The following is a 16,786-nucleotide window of genomic DNA, read 5'->3' on the forward strand; positions in this document are numbered from 1 at the left end:
AGAGAGCCATTTCTCATGGTCATAAATGTTCTATTTTACTAAGTTCCATCAACATTCACCAAACACTGAAGCAAAACAATCATTCTCTATGCGTTCTTTTTTTTTGGTATAAACATATATACTGCCCATTAAAGTGCATAAGCTATTTGTGTATGTGGGATGGGTAAACTGGAAGCCATGTCAGCATCTGTACACAAATCATTTGTGTGTGTTGTAGGGCACGTTTACTTGTTTTTCAGTAACGGAGTAAGACACCTTCATGCCTGGCTGAACCACCAACTTCGCAGGCTTCATGTAGATACTACAACTGCTTATGTGTTTGGATTTTCATTAATTACTCTTCTCCAGTTTTTTCCCCTGGTGTCCCAGGTGTGTTGATTTTAATTGCTTCACTCATTTAAGCATCTCCCCAGACTCTAATAGATTAGTTAGCCGTCCAAGCCTGCTGCTGGCTTTCCCCTCTCCCCTTCTCATTTGCTTCTACACCCAAAATAACTGGAAACATTCATTGCTCAGTAATGAGGCTGCAATTCTTCTCTGTGGAATCCAGGAAGACATAAAAGGCAGTCTCTATGTTAACATCAACTCCTGCTTTCCTTGTCTTTGTTCTATTATATGCTCTCTGCTGACTAACTTTAGAGAAGAAGCAAATGTTACCCCACCTTACCAAAGCATGAAGTTGTGTTACTGACCAATCTTAGGACAATTTACTATGTAAGGCACCCAAAACAAACCAAAATAGACACACACAAACAGACACACGCACAGAGTAGGTCAAAACAAAACAGTTTGGGCATCCTTTCTAATTTTTCAAACCTCACCTGCTGAATAGCATATTTAATAAAGCACATACCACTTACTTGATCTGGCAGTACTTAACGCAATAACTTACACACAAAGAAAGGCCCAAACATTTAGCCACAGATGTCATCAAATAAGGGAAGAAGGTTTGTAATAATGGTTTGTAATTAACGTTTAGGTTTTAAGAGATGCCTTAAGAAAAACAAAAGGTCTTATTAACTCATTTGCCCTCCTAAGTAACTCTATTTTTTAATTGACTGAGCAAACACCCAATTAGAGTGGTAATTTATTAGGGTCATACATTAGCTGAAAAGAAAACAGAAAAAAAGAAAAGCTACATCAGAAGCTAGAATTCCCAAAGGCTGATCTTGTTTGAGTTCGTATATGGTATCTTTTAAGCAAGCTGATGACAATCTTTCCCTTTATATATTAAAGATAAACAGTTTAGACATAGTCCCCGCCTGGCTACCTTAATCTTAATTGCAGGAAAAGACAGTGTAGAAACACGGATTTAAAAACAGCAGCAACAATAAAACAAAAAACGTAGGCAGTGCCAAGATGCACAAAGAGAGAGAACGGTTTCAAATATCTCACTGAACTTAGCTTTCCTTCAGTTGATCCATAAGGCCTGCTATACCACATCATTCCAAGAAACACCAAGACTTTGTAGCTTTGCTATGGACACTATCAGAAAGGTCAGTTGGTTTGATCAAAATTGTGGTTGTGTAGCTTCAGCCATTCTCATAGCAAAAATTGGTAACCTAAGGTTGACAGCAAACTTTTTTATTTTTTAATTAATTAATTAATTTATTTTGGAGACAGGGTCTCACACGTGTTGCACAGGCTGGAGTGCAGTGGCGTGATCCAGGCTCACTGCAGTGTTGACTTTCCAGGCTCAGGTGATTCTCCTACTTCAGCTTCCGGAGTAACTGGGACTACAGGCCTCTGCTACCATGCCCAGCTAATTTTTTTTTGTATTTTTTTGTAGAGATGGGCTTTCTCCATGTTGCTCAGGCCGGTCTCAAAATCCTGGGCTCAAGCTATCTGCCCACCTCAGCCTCCCAAATTGCTGGGATTACAGGCATAAGCCACTCTGTCTGACCAACTAAGCTTTTTATAAGGGAGCCTGCAGTTTACAACTAAATCTCAATTAAAATTGCTGTCATCTGTTATATTTATATTATTTTAAATTTTAAACTTTGATTGGAAATGAGATTTTTATGATAAAATAATGAACTCTGAGCAACATATTGATTAATCAATGACTAATATACTAAAAATGAGTTTCTTAATAACAAACATTGAGAAGAAAGTTAGAAAAACACCATCTAAATGTTTGATGGGATTCTAAATATTTGCAGGCCCTGTTTTTCTCAAAGTTCACATTTTTCAATAAATCTTTTTTTTAATTAAGTTTTTTTTTCTTTCAACCATTGCTTTTGGGACTTAATAGATTTACCTAATTCTTGCAAAGCTTGATCATGATATTTCACTTCTTTCTATTTAAGACTTCATAAAAAATTGAGATGTTGTAGTGGACAATAATTATTGTAGATAATAAAACAGAGACCGTGTTGGCTGTTCACCAAACTGGGTTCCTCTTCTTCCTGGACACCTACATGGCTTCCAAGGAACGGTTCCAATTAGAAGTGGCCATGAGACTGAGTTCTGGTGCATGGAATGTGTGCAGATGTGATGTATACACTTCTGGGTCTGTCCTCCTATGAGCCTCCTAGGAGTGATTATCCACGTGCTTTCTTTCCTCTTCTTCCAGATTAATGCAAATAAGTTCAGGCCCCTTGGAAACATTTGAAAATGGCAGAGTCACAAGATGGAGGGAACCTGGGTCCCAAAACATTACTGCTTGAAAGAACACTTCCAACAAGTCAGGAATACCCATTTAAATGATCCAAGAATAAACTTTTTTTTGTGTTAAAGATTTTTGGGCCTATAATCCCAGTACTTTGGGATGCCGCTGTGGAAGGATCAGTTGAGTCCAGGGGTTTGAGATGAGCCTGGCCATCATAGGCAGACTCTGTCTTTACAAATTTTAAAAAACGAGTCAAGTACAGTGGAGGACACCTGTGGTCCCAGCTACTTGGGAGAAGATCACTTGGGCCTGAGAGGTCAAGGCTGCAGTGAGCCTTGATTGTACCACTGCACTGCAGCCTGGGCAACAGAGAGAGACCCTGTTTAAAAAAAAAAAAAGATTTTTTAATATACATGCATTATACACATATAATTGTATGTATCATATACAATACAAATATATAAAAATATACATTATTATATAATTTCAAAAACTATTATAAATATGTAATTGCAAAAATACAGAAAGAAAGCTATATTTAGATATATAAAAGTTTTCTTATTTGGGGCAAATACGTGGAGACATGTCCTCCCCTCTTACCATGATAGGTAAAGGTGGATAGATAATTCTTTTTTTTTTTTCTTTTATTATTATTATTATTATACTTTAGGTTTTATGGTACATGTGCGCAATGTGCAGGTAACTTACATATGTATACATGTGCCATGCTGGTGCGCTGCACCCACCAACTCGTCATCTAGCATTACGTATATCTCCCAATGCTATGCCTCCCCCCTCCCCCCACCCCACAACAGTCCCCAGAGAGTGATGTTCCCCTTCCTGTGTCCATGTGTTCTCATTGTTCAATTCCCACCTATGAGTGAGAATATGCGGTGTTTGGTTTTTTGTTCTTGCGATAGTTTACTGAGAATGATGATTTCCAATTTCATCCATGTCCCTACAAAGGACGTGAACTCATCATTTTTTATGGCTGCATAGTATTCCATGGTGTATATGTGCCACATTTTCTTAATCCAGTCTATCATTGTTGGACATTTGGGTTGGTTCCAAGTCTTTGCTATTGTGAATAATGCCGCAATAAACATACGTGTGCATGTGTCTTTATAGCAGCATGATTTATAGTCCTTTGGGTATATACCCAGTAATGGGATGGCTGGGTCGAATGGAATTTCTAGTTCTAGATCCCTGAGGAATCGCCACACTGACTTCCACAAGGGTTGAACTAGTTTACAGTCCCACCAACAGTGTAAAAGTGTTCCTATTTCTCCACATCCTCTCCAGCACCTGTTGTTTCCTGACTTTTTAATGATTGCCATTCTAACTGGTGTGAGATGGTATCTCATTGTGGTTTTGATTTGCATTTCTCTGATGGCCAGTGATGGTGAGCATTTTTTCATGTGTTTTTTGGCTGCATAAATGTCTTCTTTTGAGAAGTGTCTGTTCATGTCCTTCGCCCACTTTTTGATGGGGTTGTTTGTTTTTTTCTTGTAAATTTGTTGGAGTTCATTGTAGATTCTGGATATTAGCCCTTTGTCAGATGAGTAGGTTGCGAAAATTTTCTCCCATTTTGTAGGTTGCCTGTTCACTCTGACGGTAGTTTCTTTTGCTGTGCAGAAGCTCTTGAGTTTAATTAGATCCCATTTGTCAATTTTGGCTTTTGTTGCCATTGCTTTTGGTGTTTTAGACATGAAGTCCTTGCCCATGCCTATGTCCTGAATGGTAATGCCTAGGTTTTCTTCTAGGGTTTTTATGGTTTTAGGTCTAACATTTAAGTCTTTAATCCATCTTGAATTGATTTTTGTATAAGGTGTAAGGAAGGGATCCAGTTTCAGCTTTCTACATATGGCTAGCCAGTTTTCCCAGCACCATTTATTAAATAGGGAATCCTTTCCCCATTTCTTGTTTTTGTCAGGTTTGTCAAAGATCAGATACTTGTAGATATGTGGCATTATTTCTGACGGCTCTGTTCTGTTCCATTGATCTATATCTCTGTTTTGGTACCAGTACCATGCTGTTTTGGTTACTGTAGCCTTGTAGTATAGTTTGAAGTCAGGTAGTGTGATGCCTCCGGCTTTGTTCTTTTGGCTTAGGATTGACTTGGCGATGCGGGCTCTTTTTTGGTTCCATATGAACTTTAAAGTAGTTTTTTCCAATTCTGTGAAGAAAGTCATTGGTAGCTTGATGGGGATGGCATTGAATCTGTAAATTACCTTGGGAAGGATGGCCATTTTCATGATATTGATTCTTCCTACCCATGAGCATGGAATGTTCTTCCATTTGTTTGTATCCTGTTTTATTTCCTTGAGCAGTGGTTTGTAGTTCTCCTTGAAGAGGTCTTTCACATCCCTTGTAAGTTGGATTCCTAGGTATTTTATTCTCTTTGAAGCAATTGTGAATGGGAGTTCACTCATGATTTGGCTCTCTGTTTGTCTGTTATTGATGTATAAGAATGCTTGTGATTTTTGCACATTGATTTTGTATCCTGAGACTTTGCTGAAGTTGCTTATCAGCTTAAGGAGATTTTGGGCTGAGACAATGGGGTTTTCTAGATATACTATCATGTCATCTGCAAACAGGGACAATTTGACTTCCTCTTTTCCTAATTGAATACCCTTTATTTCCTTCTCCTGCCTAATTGCCCTGGCCAGAACTTCCAACACTATGTTGAACAGAAGTGGTGAGAGAGGGCATCCCTGTCTTGTGCCAGTTTTCAAAGGGAATGCTTCCAGTTTTTGCCCATTCAGTATGATATTGGCTGTGGGTTTGTCATAAATAGCTCTTATTATTTTGAGATACGTCCCATCAATTCCTAATTTATTGAGAGTTTTTAGCATGAAGGGTTGTTGAATTTTGTCAAAGGCCTTTTCTGCATCTATTGAGATAATCATGTGGTTTTTGTCTTTCGTTCTGTTTATATGCTGGATTACATTTATTGATTTGCGTATATTGAACCAGCCTTGCATCCCAGGGATGAAGCCCACTTGATCATGGTGGATAAGCCTTTTGATGTGCTGCTGGATTCTGTTTGCCAGTATTTTATTGAGGATTTTTGCATCAATGTTCATCAAGGATATTGGTCTAAAATTCTCTTTTTTTGTTGTGTCTCTGCCAGGCTTTGGTATCAGGATGATGCTGGCCTCATAAAATGAGTTAGGGAGGATTCCCTCTTTTTCTATTGATTGGAATAGTTTCAGAAGGAAGGGTACCAGCTCCTCCTTGTACCTCTGGTAGAATTCGGCTGTGAATCCATCTGGACCTGGACTTTTTTTGGTTGGTAAGCTATTGATTATTGCCACAATTTCAGCTCCTGTTATTGGTCTATTCAGAGATTCAACTTCTTCCTGGTTTAGTCTTGGGAGGGTGTATGTGTTGAGGAATTTATCCATTTCTTCTAGATTTTCTAGTTTATTTGCATAGAGGTGTTTGTAATATTCTCTGATGGTAGTTTGTATTTCTGTGGGATCGGTGGTGATATCCCCTTTATCATTTTTTATTGCATCTATTTGATTCTTCTCTCTTTTTTTCTTTATTAATCTTGCTAGCGGTCTATCAATTTTGTTGATCCTTTCAAAAAACCAGCTCCTGGATTCATTTATTTTTTGAAGGGTTTTTTGTGTCTCTATTTCCTTCAGTTCTGCTCTGATTTTAGTTATTTCTTGCCTTCTGCTAGCTTTTGAATGTGTTTGCTCTTGCTTTTCTAGTTCTTTTAATTGTGATGTTAGGGTGTCAATTTTGGATCTTTCCTGCTTTCTCTTGTGGGCATTTAGTGCTATAAATTTCCCTCTACACACTGCTTTGAATGCATCCCAGAGATTCTGGTATGTTGTGTCTTGGTTCTCGTTGGTTTCAAAGAACATCTTTATTTCTGCCTTCATTTCGCTATGTACCCAGTAGTCATTCAGGAGCAGGTTGTTCAGTTTCCACGTAGTTGAGCGGTTTTGAGTGAGATTCTTAATCCTGAGTTCTAGCTTGATTGCACTGTGATCTGAGAGACAGTTTGTTACAATTTCTGTTCTTTTACATTTATTGAGGAGAGCTTTACTTCCAAGTATATGGTCAATTTTGGAATAGGTGTGGTGTGGTGCTGAAAAAAATGTATATTCTGTTGATTTGGGGTGGAGAGTTCTGTAGATGTCTATTAGGTCCGCTTGGTGCAGAGCTGAGTTCAATTCCTGGGTATCCTTGTTGACTTTCTGTCTCGTTGATCTGTCTAATGTTGATAGTGGGGTGTTAAAGTCTCCCATTATTAATGTGTGGGAGTCTAAGTCTCTTTGTAGGTCACTCAGGACTTGCTTTATGAATCTGGGTGCTCCTGTATTGGGTGCATATATATTTAGGATAGTTAGCTCTTCTTGTTGAATTAATCCCTTTACCATTATGTAATGGCCTTCTTTGTCTCTTTTGATCTTTGTTGGTTTAAAGTCTGTTTTATCAGAGACTAGGATTGCAACCCCTGCCTTTTTTTGTTTTCCATTTGCTTGGTAGATCTTCCTCCATCCTTTTATTTTGAGCCTATGTGTGTCTCTGCACGTGAGATGGGTTTCCTGAATACAGCACACTGATGGGTCTTGAGTCTTTATCCAGTTTGCCAGTCTGTGTCTTTTAATTGGAGCATTTAGTCCATTTACATTTAAAGTTAATATTGTTATGTGTGAATTTGATCCTGTCATTATGATGTTAGCTGGATATTTTGCTCGTTAGTTGATGCAGTCTCTTCCTAGTCTCGATGTTCTTTACATTTCGGTATGATTTTGCAGTGGCTGGTACCGGTTGTGCCTTTCCATGTTTAGCGCTTCCTTCAGGAGCTCTTTTAGGGCAGGCCTGGTGGTGACAAAATCTCTCAGCATTTGCTTGTCTGTAAAGGATTTTATTTCTCCTTCACTTATGAAGCTTAGTTTGGCAGGATATGAAATTCTGGGTTGAAAATTCTTTTCTTTAAGAATGTTGAATATTGGCCCCCACTCTCTTCTGGCTTGTAGGGTTTCTGCCGAGAGATCCGCTGTTAGTCTGATGGGCTTCCCTTTGATGGTAACCCGACCTTTCTCTCTGGCTGCCCTTAACATTTTTTCCTTCATTTCGACTTTGGTGAATCTGACAATTATGTGTCTTGGAGTTGCTCTTCTCGAGGAGTATCTTTGTGGTGTTCTCTGTATTTCCTGAATCTGAATGTTGGCCTGCCTTGCTAGATTGGGGAAGTTCTCCTGGATAATATCCTGCAGAGTGTTTTCCAACTTGTTTCCATTCTCCCCGTCACTTTCAGGTACACCAATCAGACGTAGATTTGGTCTTTTCACATAGTCCCACATTTCTTGGAGGCTTTGCTCGTTTCTTTTTATTCTTTTTTCTCTAAACTTCCCTTCTCGCTTCATTTCATTCTTCATCTTCCAGGGCTGATACCCTTTCTTCCATTTGATCGCATCGGCTCCTGAGGCTTCTGCATTCTTCACGTAGTTCTCGAGCCTTGGTTTTCAGCTCCATCAGCTCCTTTAAGCACTTCTCTGTATTGGTTATTCTAGTTATACATTCTTCTAAATTTTTTTCAAAGTTTTCAACTTCTTTGCCTTTGGTTTGAATATCCTCCCGTAGCTCGGAGTAATTTGATCGTCTGAAGCCTTCTTCTCTCAGCTTGTCAAAGTCATTCTCCGTCCAGCTTTGTTCCGTTGCTGTTGAGGAACTGCGTTCCTTTGGAGGAGGAGAGGTACTCTGGTTTTTAGAGTTTCCAGTTTTTCTGCTCTGTTTTTTCCCCATCTTTGTGGTTTTATCTACTTTTGGTCTTTGATGATGGTGATGTACAGATGGGTTTTTGGTGTGGATGTCCTTTCTGTTAGTTTTCCTTCTAACAGACAGAACCCTCAGCTGCAGGTCTGTTGGAGTACCTGGCCGGCCGTGTGAGGTGTCAGTCTGCCCCTGCTGGGGGGTGCCTCCCAGTTAGGCTGCTCGGGGGTCAGGGGTCAGGGACCCACTTGAGGAGGCAGTCAGCCCGTTCTCAGATCTCCAGCTGTGTGCTGGGAGAACCACTGCTCTCCTCACAGCTGTCAGACAGGGACATTTAAGTCTGCAGAGGTTACTGCTGTCTTTTTGTTTGTCTGTGTCCTGCCCCCAGAGGTGGAGCCTACAGAGGCAGGCAGGCCTCCTTGAGCTGTGGTGGGCTCCACCCAGTTCAAGCTTCCAGGCTGCTTTGTTTACCTAAGCGAGCCTGGGCAATGGCGGGCGCCCCTCCCCCGGCCTCGCTGCCGACTTGCTGTTTGATCTCAGACTGCTGTGCTAGCAATCAGCGAGACGAGACTCCGTGGGCGTAGGACCCTCTGAGCCAGGTGCGGGCTATACTCTCCTAGGGCACCGTTTCCTAAGCCCGTCGGAAAAGCACAGTATTCGGGTGGGAGTGGCCCGATTTTCCAGGTGCCGTCTGTCACCCCTGGAAGGGGAACTCCCTGACCCCTTGCGCTTCCCGAGTGAGGCAATGCCTCGCCCCTGCTTCGGCTGGCGCACGGTGCGCTCACCCACTGACCTGCGCCCACTGTCTGGCACTCCCTAGTGAGATGAACACGGTACCTCAGATGGAAATGCAGAAATCACCCGTCTTCTGCGTCGCTCGCGCTGGGAGCTGTAGACCGGAGCTGTTCCTATTCGGCCATCTTGGCTCCTCCCCCCGGATAGATAATTCTTGTCCCTTCTCTCTGGCAAAAGCACGGGCATGTGGCCTGACTCAACCAATCAGATGTTCCTGCCAGTTACTTGAGGGACTTGAGGGAATGATGTGCTTAATGATTCTTCCTTCTTTGTTTTGAACAAGGACACATCACACTGTCTTCATGGAGATTATTTTCCTCTTAGGTTGTAATAGGGGTATTTCTTTTGCAGCTCTAAATCCAACCAGTCAACTTGTGAACATCTCTAGGTGAAGCTTCAGAGAAGTCTTTCTGACATGTCAGCTATATTTCTGCAAAAATATGGTGATATTTCTGTCAAAATTAGTTTTATGGTGTATTTAAGCAAACTCAGTTTTCACTGCCTGGCAAATGAGAAGCCCTATAAGTTTCTTTTTGTTTGTTTTTCACACACAATGGCTTAGGGGAGTGGTTAGCAGTATGTTTACCGTAAAGAATTTCATTTCTAACTTTTGCTCTCTGCAGAATCTGTGTAGATTGAAAGGTTTTTCATCTACTAAAGTCTTTACAAATTAGTAATAAATTTGCTTTTCCATATTTTGTTACTTCTCTCCTACTCCTCACCGTGGAATATGTAGGCTAATTCTAGGGGAATGGGCACGGCTTTGACATGGGTTAGTGGGAATTTGAAATTTTGGCAGGCATGGCAAATTTGAATTTTGTTGGACATTTGGAATTGCCAGTCCTGGCTTGGTTGGTTTACTTTAATGACATTTATTTTGACAGATAGTGTGTTAGGTGCTGAGGACACAGAAATTAGTAAGCTATGCTTTTCTCTCCAAGAAGTCATAATCTGGGAAGGGAGACATATACACGAAAAGACATATCCAATATGGTGTGGCAGTGTTGGGCATAGGTGGATGTAAGAGAAGAGGGCTCTCTACTCGTTTCCTAGGGCTGTTGTATCACATCACTACAAACCAAGTAGCAGAAATGTATGCTCTCATAGTTCTGGAGACTGGAAGTTCAAAATCAAGGTGTCAACAGGGCCACCTTCCCCCTGAAATCTCTAGGGAAGCATCCTTCCTCCATCTTCTAGCCTCTGGTAGCTGCTGAGAATCTCTGGCATTCTTTGGCCTGTAGATGCATCACTCCGATCTCTACCTTCATCTTCATATGGCTTTCTCTTCTGTGTGTGTCCAAATTTCCCCTTCCTTATAAGGACACCAGTCATACTGAATTTAGTACCCACCCTAATCCAGTATGATCTAATCTTAACTTGATTCGGTCTGAAAGTACTCATTTCCAAATAAGGTCACCTCCACAGTTTCCCGGTAGACATTAATTTGGGGGTGGGTTGGGGGACTATTCAAAGCAGTATAGGGCATTGAGTTCAGATGAGGGCAAGTCAGAAAGATGATCAAAGGATGTTTCCTAGAAAAGAAGATGGTAGCTGAGCTGTATCCTGAAGGATAAATAAAAGTTAAAAGAGAAATAAGATGGTTCATCACCCAAACATGTGTGATACACGTAAAGGAGGCTAAAAATACCTTCTACACACAAAATTTTATTGTGTCACTTATTTTAGTTAACAGTAGTTTCAGTCTCAAACATTTACTTTGTCTTTTTCCTGTGGCAAGCTCTCCGTCACAGCTCTAATCCAGGCAATCCTACTGTAGTCTCAGCTGTGAAATATTTAGAAGCCATGTGCTAAATATATATCGCATTAACACTTCCTGGTGCCAAAGTCTCTCTGTAATCCCACCCCCTCTGTCCTGATTCTAACTGTGAACATGGAACACCTGTAGACCTCTTATTTTTCTCTAATTTTGGGTCTGGGACTACTTTTGCTCATAAAAAAGTATAAAGGATCACTGTATTAGGATCAGAACTAACTTCATTTATTCAGTCAAGTCATTCATTAATTCCATAAATTTTTTGAGTATTAACTATGTGTAAACCACTGTGCTAGGTGTGAGGCAATTAAGAAGATGAATACAATATAAGTCTTGTCCTCAAAAAGTCTGTAGTCTAGGCTGGGTGCAGTGGCTCACACCTGTGATCCCAGTGCTTTGGAAGGCTGAAGCAGGAGGATCACTTGAGCCCGACCAGGAGTTCAAGGCTGCAGTGATCTATGATCATGCCACTGCACTCCAGCCTGGGCAACACAGCAAGACCCTGTCTCTCAATTTAAAAAATAAAGTCTGCAGTCTAATAAGGGAAAGCAAAACAAGTAATATACATGATAGACCGTAAAATCCATAGCAAAGGAGATGATGTTGACCTTGTTTATGGTTCTATCCCACACATAGTTCAACTTCTGGCTCACAATAATTCTCAAGAAATAGTTACTGAATTGAATAAAAAGGTTTAAACATTATTGGGCAGGAAGAAAGATTTCGGATCTTAAATTCCATGACAGCTGCACTCTGGGAACTTGCCTGCCTAGATCTCTAAAATGTACTTATTTTTCAGGCCTTTGATTCATTCTCTGCTTTGAAATTTAATATTTAATCTTGTTGGGATCTCTGCTGCCTTGCCTTATTTCTGCTAGACAGAAGATCCTCATCTATATTTTAGGTTTAGAGTGAAGATGTGCAACTTCCTAGGAGCAACCATGTCTCTGATGTGCCTCTTAGAGCTTCCTGCTAATGGCTTGAGTGAGAGTCACTGCTGGGGCAAATACATTCGGGATCATGTGATAGAACAGATGATGGAGGACCTTTGTCTTTTTTTCACACTACTACAACTGCTTCCCATCTAGTTCTCATCTCATGGAACTCACGAGATATCTGAAGTCATCACCTAACATTCAAACTTAGTGTTCTGAGGAGCCCTGTAGAGCAGATGGGATAGGAATTTGAAGAGCATGTCTCCATGTTTTCCTGTCCATTTGTCTTAGTCTGTTTTCTGATGCTATAATAGAACACCACAGACTGAGTAATTTGTAAAGAACAGAAGTTTACTTGGCTCACAGTTCTAGAGGCTGGAAAATCCAATATCAAAGGGCCGCATCTAGTGAGGGCCTTCTTGCTGTGTCATATCATCGTGGAAGGGCAAGTGAGGACGTGGGACAAAGAGAAATGGGGTCTGAACTTTATCCTTTGATCAGGAGCCCACCCCTGAGGTAATTAACACACTGGCATTAATCTACTCATGAGGTCAGGGTCCTCACAACCTAATCACCTCTTAAGGGCCCCATCTCCCAATCCGTTACATAGGCAATTAAATTTCAACATGTGTTTTAGAGGGAACATTCAAACCATAGCACCATTCAGTATTTATCTTTCAGTGCAATGCTTGGGGGCATAATAGTGCACATTTGAAGTATGAGGTTAGGAAAGTACCTAAAAGTGGTAGCTTTGAGGATAACAAGAAGTAGACACAGATTCCTTTCTAGTTAACTCAAGGATTTTCTATTCTCTTTAATGCATATCCTCCTGACTGGAGTGAGGCTTCTAGTTTTACCTCCTACCATGAATGCTTTTCGGATCTTATAAGATCCGTGTAAGACATTCTAATAGGTGGAAAGGAGAGAAAAATACCACAGAATAGAAAGGAAATGATACGAGACTTGTATCAACAAAGCTGGACAACAAAGATAAAATTTGTACATTTTTATCTAGAATAAACCCTTGTATTATGCAATGATTAAGGTTAAAGAAGACATAAGAAAGCCTGGGGGAAAACAGGGCCTGTAATACTGTAATAGTGTCCACGAACAGAAAGATGCCAAACTACCCCTTGGCATGCTGCTCACCTGCCTGTCAATAGAAAACACTAAAACACAAAGAAGCTAAGTCAAAACAGACCAGCATTCTGTATAGGTGTCTCATGAAACATTTTAGGGGAGAATTTGCATACTTTGAAAATATTATTGCTTTGCCTTTATTGATAACTTTTCTTCGGAATTTTTTTCTTTAAGAGAAAGGGTCTTGCTATGTTGTCCAGGCCGGTCTTGAACTGAAAATAGTTTTGCCTTGCCTTTATTGATCACTTTCTGTTCTGAATTCTTTTCTTTTTAAGAGAAGGGGTCTTGTTATGTTTCTCGGTTGCTCTTGAACTCCTGAGCTCAAACAGTCCTCCACCTCAGCCTTCTGAATACCTGGGACTATAGGCTTGCATCACTGTACTTGGATTCCTCTGCATTTTTATGGCACTTGCAATCTTTGACACATAGTTTATATGTTCAGGACCGTGTCATATATACTGTTAGCTTTATCTCAACATTTCAAGGGCAAAGAACTTGTTTTTTTTTTTTGTTTTTTTTGTTTTTTGTGTGTGTGTGTGTGTGTGTGTGTGTGTGTTTGAGATGGAGTTTCACTCTCATCACCCAGGCTGGAGTGCAATGGTACGATCTCGACTCACTGCAAACTCTGCTTTCCAGTTTCAAGAGATTCTACTGTCTCAGCCTCTGAAGTAGCTGGGATTACAAGTGCCCGCCACCACGCCTGGCTAATTTTTGTATTTTTAGTAGAGATGAGATTTCACCATGTTGGCCGGGCTGGTCTCAAACTCCTGACCTCAGGGGATTCACCTGCCTCGGCCTCCCAAAGGGCTGGGATTACAGGCGTGAGCCACTGCGCCCGGCCAAGAGCTTGCTTTTTTAAGAACCACTCTCTCGTAGTAGTCATTGTGGCTGACTTGTCATCATCTATTCTTCCCTGAATATAATTCTGTACACCAATGGTCAGCAAACATTTTCCATAAAGGACATAGTGCATATTTAGGCTTTGCAGTCACATGATCTGTGTTACAACCATTGTACTGTGCAGTTGCATGAGAAAGCAGCCACAGACAATATATAAATGAATGAGTATGGCTGTGTTACCATGAAACTTTATTTACAACAATAGGCTGTGGGCCAGCTTTGGCCTTTGGTTGTGGTTTTCTGATTTCTGGTTTCAATAAATGCTGGTCATACTGTTTCCCTCAACAGTGACTTGGTCAAAATGACACGTGCGTGTGATGCAATCTTGGTCAAGGAAACATGAAGGAAATCCAGTGGGGACCTCTGGGAAAGGTTTCCTTAATTCTAAAGAGACACAGTTAGAGCCTCTCCCTTGTTTTCCTCTGGATCTTGTTGTGGTGGGAGCAGGCATTGTGCCACCTACCTGAGGCAGGACAACAGGCTGAGAGAATCACCGAGAAGAGAGAGACCCTGACCTACATGACCTGGAGCCCACTCTGTTCTGGTCTCCAAACTATGGAAATCAATAAATGTCCTTCTGTGTAAGTCATTTAGTCTGTTTTTTCCTTCCAAGAAAGCATAATAATTGATACTGTTGTATTCCTGAAAGATGTTAAAATGATATCAAAATGATATAAGTTGAGTTTGGCTTCTCTATGGGGAAAAGTAATATGCTTTGAATTACATTTCTGATAAAGAATACAGTGCCCAAGTTTTAACTGAAATGATAAAAAAAATGCCATGTCAAATCAGCTACATTTATATAAAGTTTTTATAGTACATAGAAATGGATGAATTAGAGCAATATAATTAGCTACGCCAAACTGAGATTAATATGTATATGTATATTATATGAAGTTCTTATCTTACATCTTCATAATTTCTACACTGTTTTACTACAGAAAATATAGAAAATACTCATGCAAGGCCAGGCGCGATGGCTCACACCTGTAATCCCAACATTTTGTGAGGCCGAGGCAGGTGGATCACAAGGTCAGGAGTTCAAGACCAGCCTGGCCCAAATGGTGAAACCCCGCCTCTACTAAATATACAAAAATTAGCCGGGTGTGGTGGCAGGCACCTGTAATCCCAGCTACTTGGGAGGCTGAGGCAGGAGAATCGCTTGAACCCGGGAGGTGGAGGTTGTGGTGAGCTGATATCGTGCCACTGCACTCCAGCCTGGGTGACAGAGTAAGACTCTGTCTCAGAAAAAAAAAAAAAAAAAAGAAAAGAAAATACTCATGCAAGTCACTGAATCCATCAGGATTTTTTGGGGGACATTTTCACAAGACTCTTTAAGGAGACTTTTTTTTTTTTTTTTGAGATGGAATCTTGCTCTGTCTTCTAGGCTGGAGTGCAGTGGCGGGATCGCGGCTCACTGCAACCCCCACTTCCTGGGTTCAAGTGATTCTCCTGCCTCAGCCTCCTGAGTAGCTGGGACTACAGGTGCATGCCACCAAGCCTGGTTAATTTTTGTATTTTTAGTAGAGACGAGGTTTCACCATGTTGGCCAGGCTGGTCTCGAACTCCTGACCTTGTGATCCACCCATTTCGGCCTCCCAAAGTGCTGGGATTACAGGCATAAGCCACTGCACCTGGCCTTTAAGGAGACTTTTAAGGAGATTTGGGTTCACATGATAAGTTGTGGAGACATCATTCAGTCCCCCTCCCACTTTTTAATGAAGACACTTCCAGGTATATTTATTTGTTCATTTTTTTAAAACTACAAAAATCACAAAGGATCAAATGATACAGAAATATAAGATAATGGTTTCCCTTTTGTGTCCCTGAGGATGCTAATATTCATTTATTTTCTTTATGATGACCCTGCTTCCAACATAAGCATTAAGTTTCAGAGGGTCTATAAGGTCAAAACCATTTTTGTAATAATACTAAGACATTATGTATTTGCCTTTTTCATTTGGTTGATGTTTGCATTGATGGTGCAAAAGCAATGCTGGTTAAAACTGCTGGCACTTTAGCATGAAACAAGGCAATGACACCTAACTCTACTAATAGTCATTGCATTCTTTGGTGCCATGCACTCACGGGGGGAAAAAGCCAATTTTAATGAAGAATGGTCTTGAAAGAATCAATAAAATTATTACTATTATTAAATCTCAACCTTAAATATATATATGTTTTGGCTTTGGAGGAGGAGTTGGGGGTAGGATTTGAAGCCAGAAGGTTTCTCAGTTAGGCAAGTTACCTCACTCAGTTTCCATACCCATAAACATTAGAAAAGGAAAGCAAAATATAGAACTCTGCACAAATTTGCATGTCACCTTTGTGCAGGGGGCCTGCTTGTCTGCGTCATTCCAATTTTAGTATAAGTGCTTCTGAAGCGAGCACAGTGTACATGTTTTTAATATTCTGTGACACAAAATGAGAAGCACATATAAAGTACTTCTGCTGTGTACCAAAGCAAGACAGTTGTTAGATGGATAAGAACTTTTGTACTTATTTGTGTTATGAGCTTAACAAGCCTCATTTTTTTCATAGACTGCCATCTTTACTTGAAAGAATGACTGATGGACTATGGTTAATTTGGATTGAATTTTGGCAGATATTTTCTCTAAAATGAACCATGTGAGACAGTCACTTCAAGGAATGTTGCCAGTGATAAAATCTTGAGTTTACAAGTGAAAATATGAATTTTAGAAAATTTTTATCTGCCACTGTGAGCTTCATAGCTTCTGTCTTAGGCAGTTCAGGCCGCCAAAACAAATTGCCATAGGTCAGGTGGCTTAACAACAAACATTTATTTCTCACAGTGCTGGAGGCTGGAAGTCCGTGATCAGGGTGTTAGCATGGCAGGGTTTTTGATGAGAGCTCTCTTCCTGATTTATAGACAGC

At 40.6% G+C, this 16,786-nt stretch overlaps 1 non-coding gene across 1 annotated transcript; it reads right to left on the reverse strand.

The window, feature by feature from the left end:
* Nucleotides 1–16,180: 16,180 nt before the first annotated feature.
* LOC112133233 (U6 spliceosomal RNA) lies at nt 16,181–16,282 on the reverse strand. Its single transcript, XR_002914913.1, has one exon. It is a non-coding gene; the product is annotated as a U6 spliceosomal RNA (small nuclear RNA).
* Nucleotides 16,283–16,786: the final 504 nt, after the last annotated feature.

The sequence above is a fragment of the Pongo abelii genome, chromosome 3 (assembly GCF_028885655.2).
Source record: "Pongo abelii isolate AG06213 chromosome 3, NHGRI_mPonAbe1-v2.0_pri, whole genome shotgun sequence".
Classification (NCBI taxonomy): Eukaryota; Metazoa; Chordata; class Mammalia; order Primates; family Hominidae; genus Pongo; species Pongo abelii.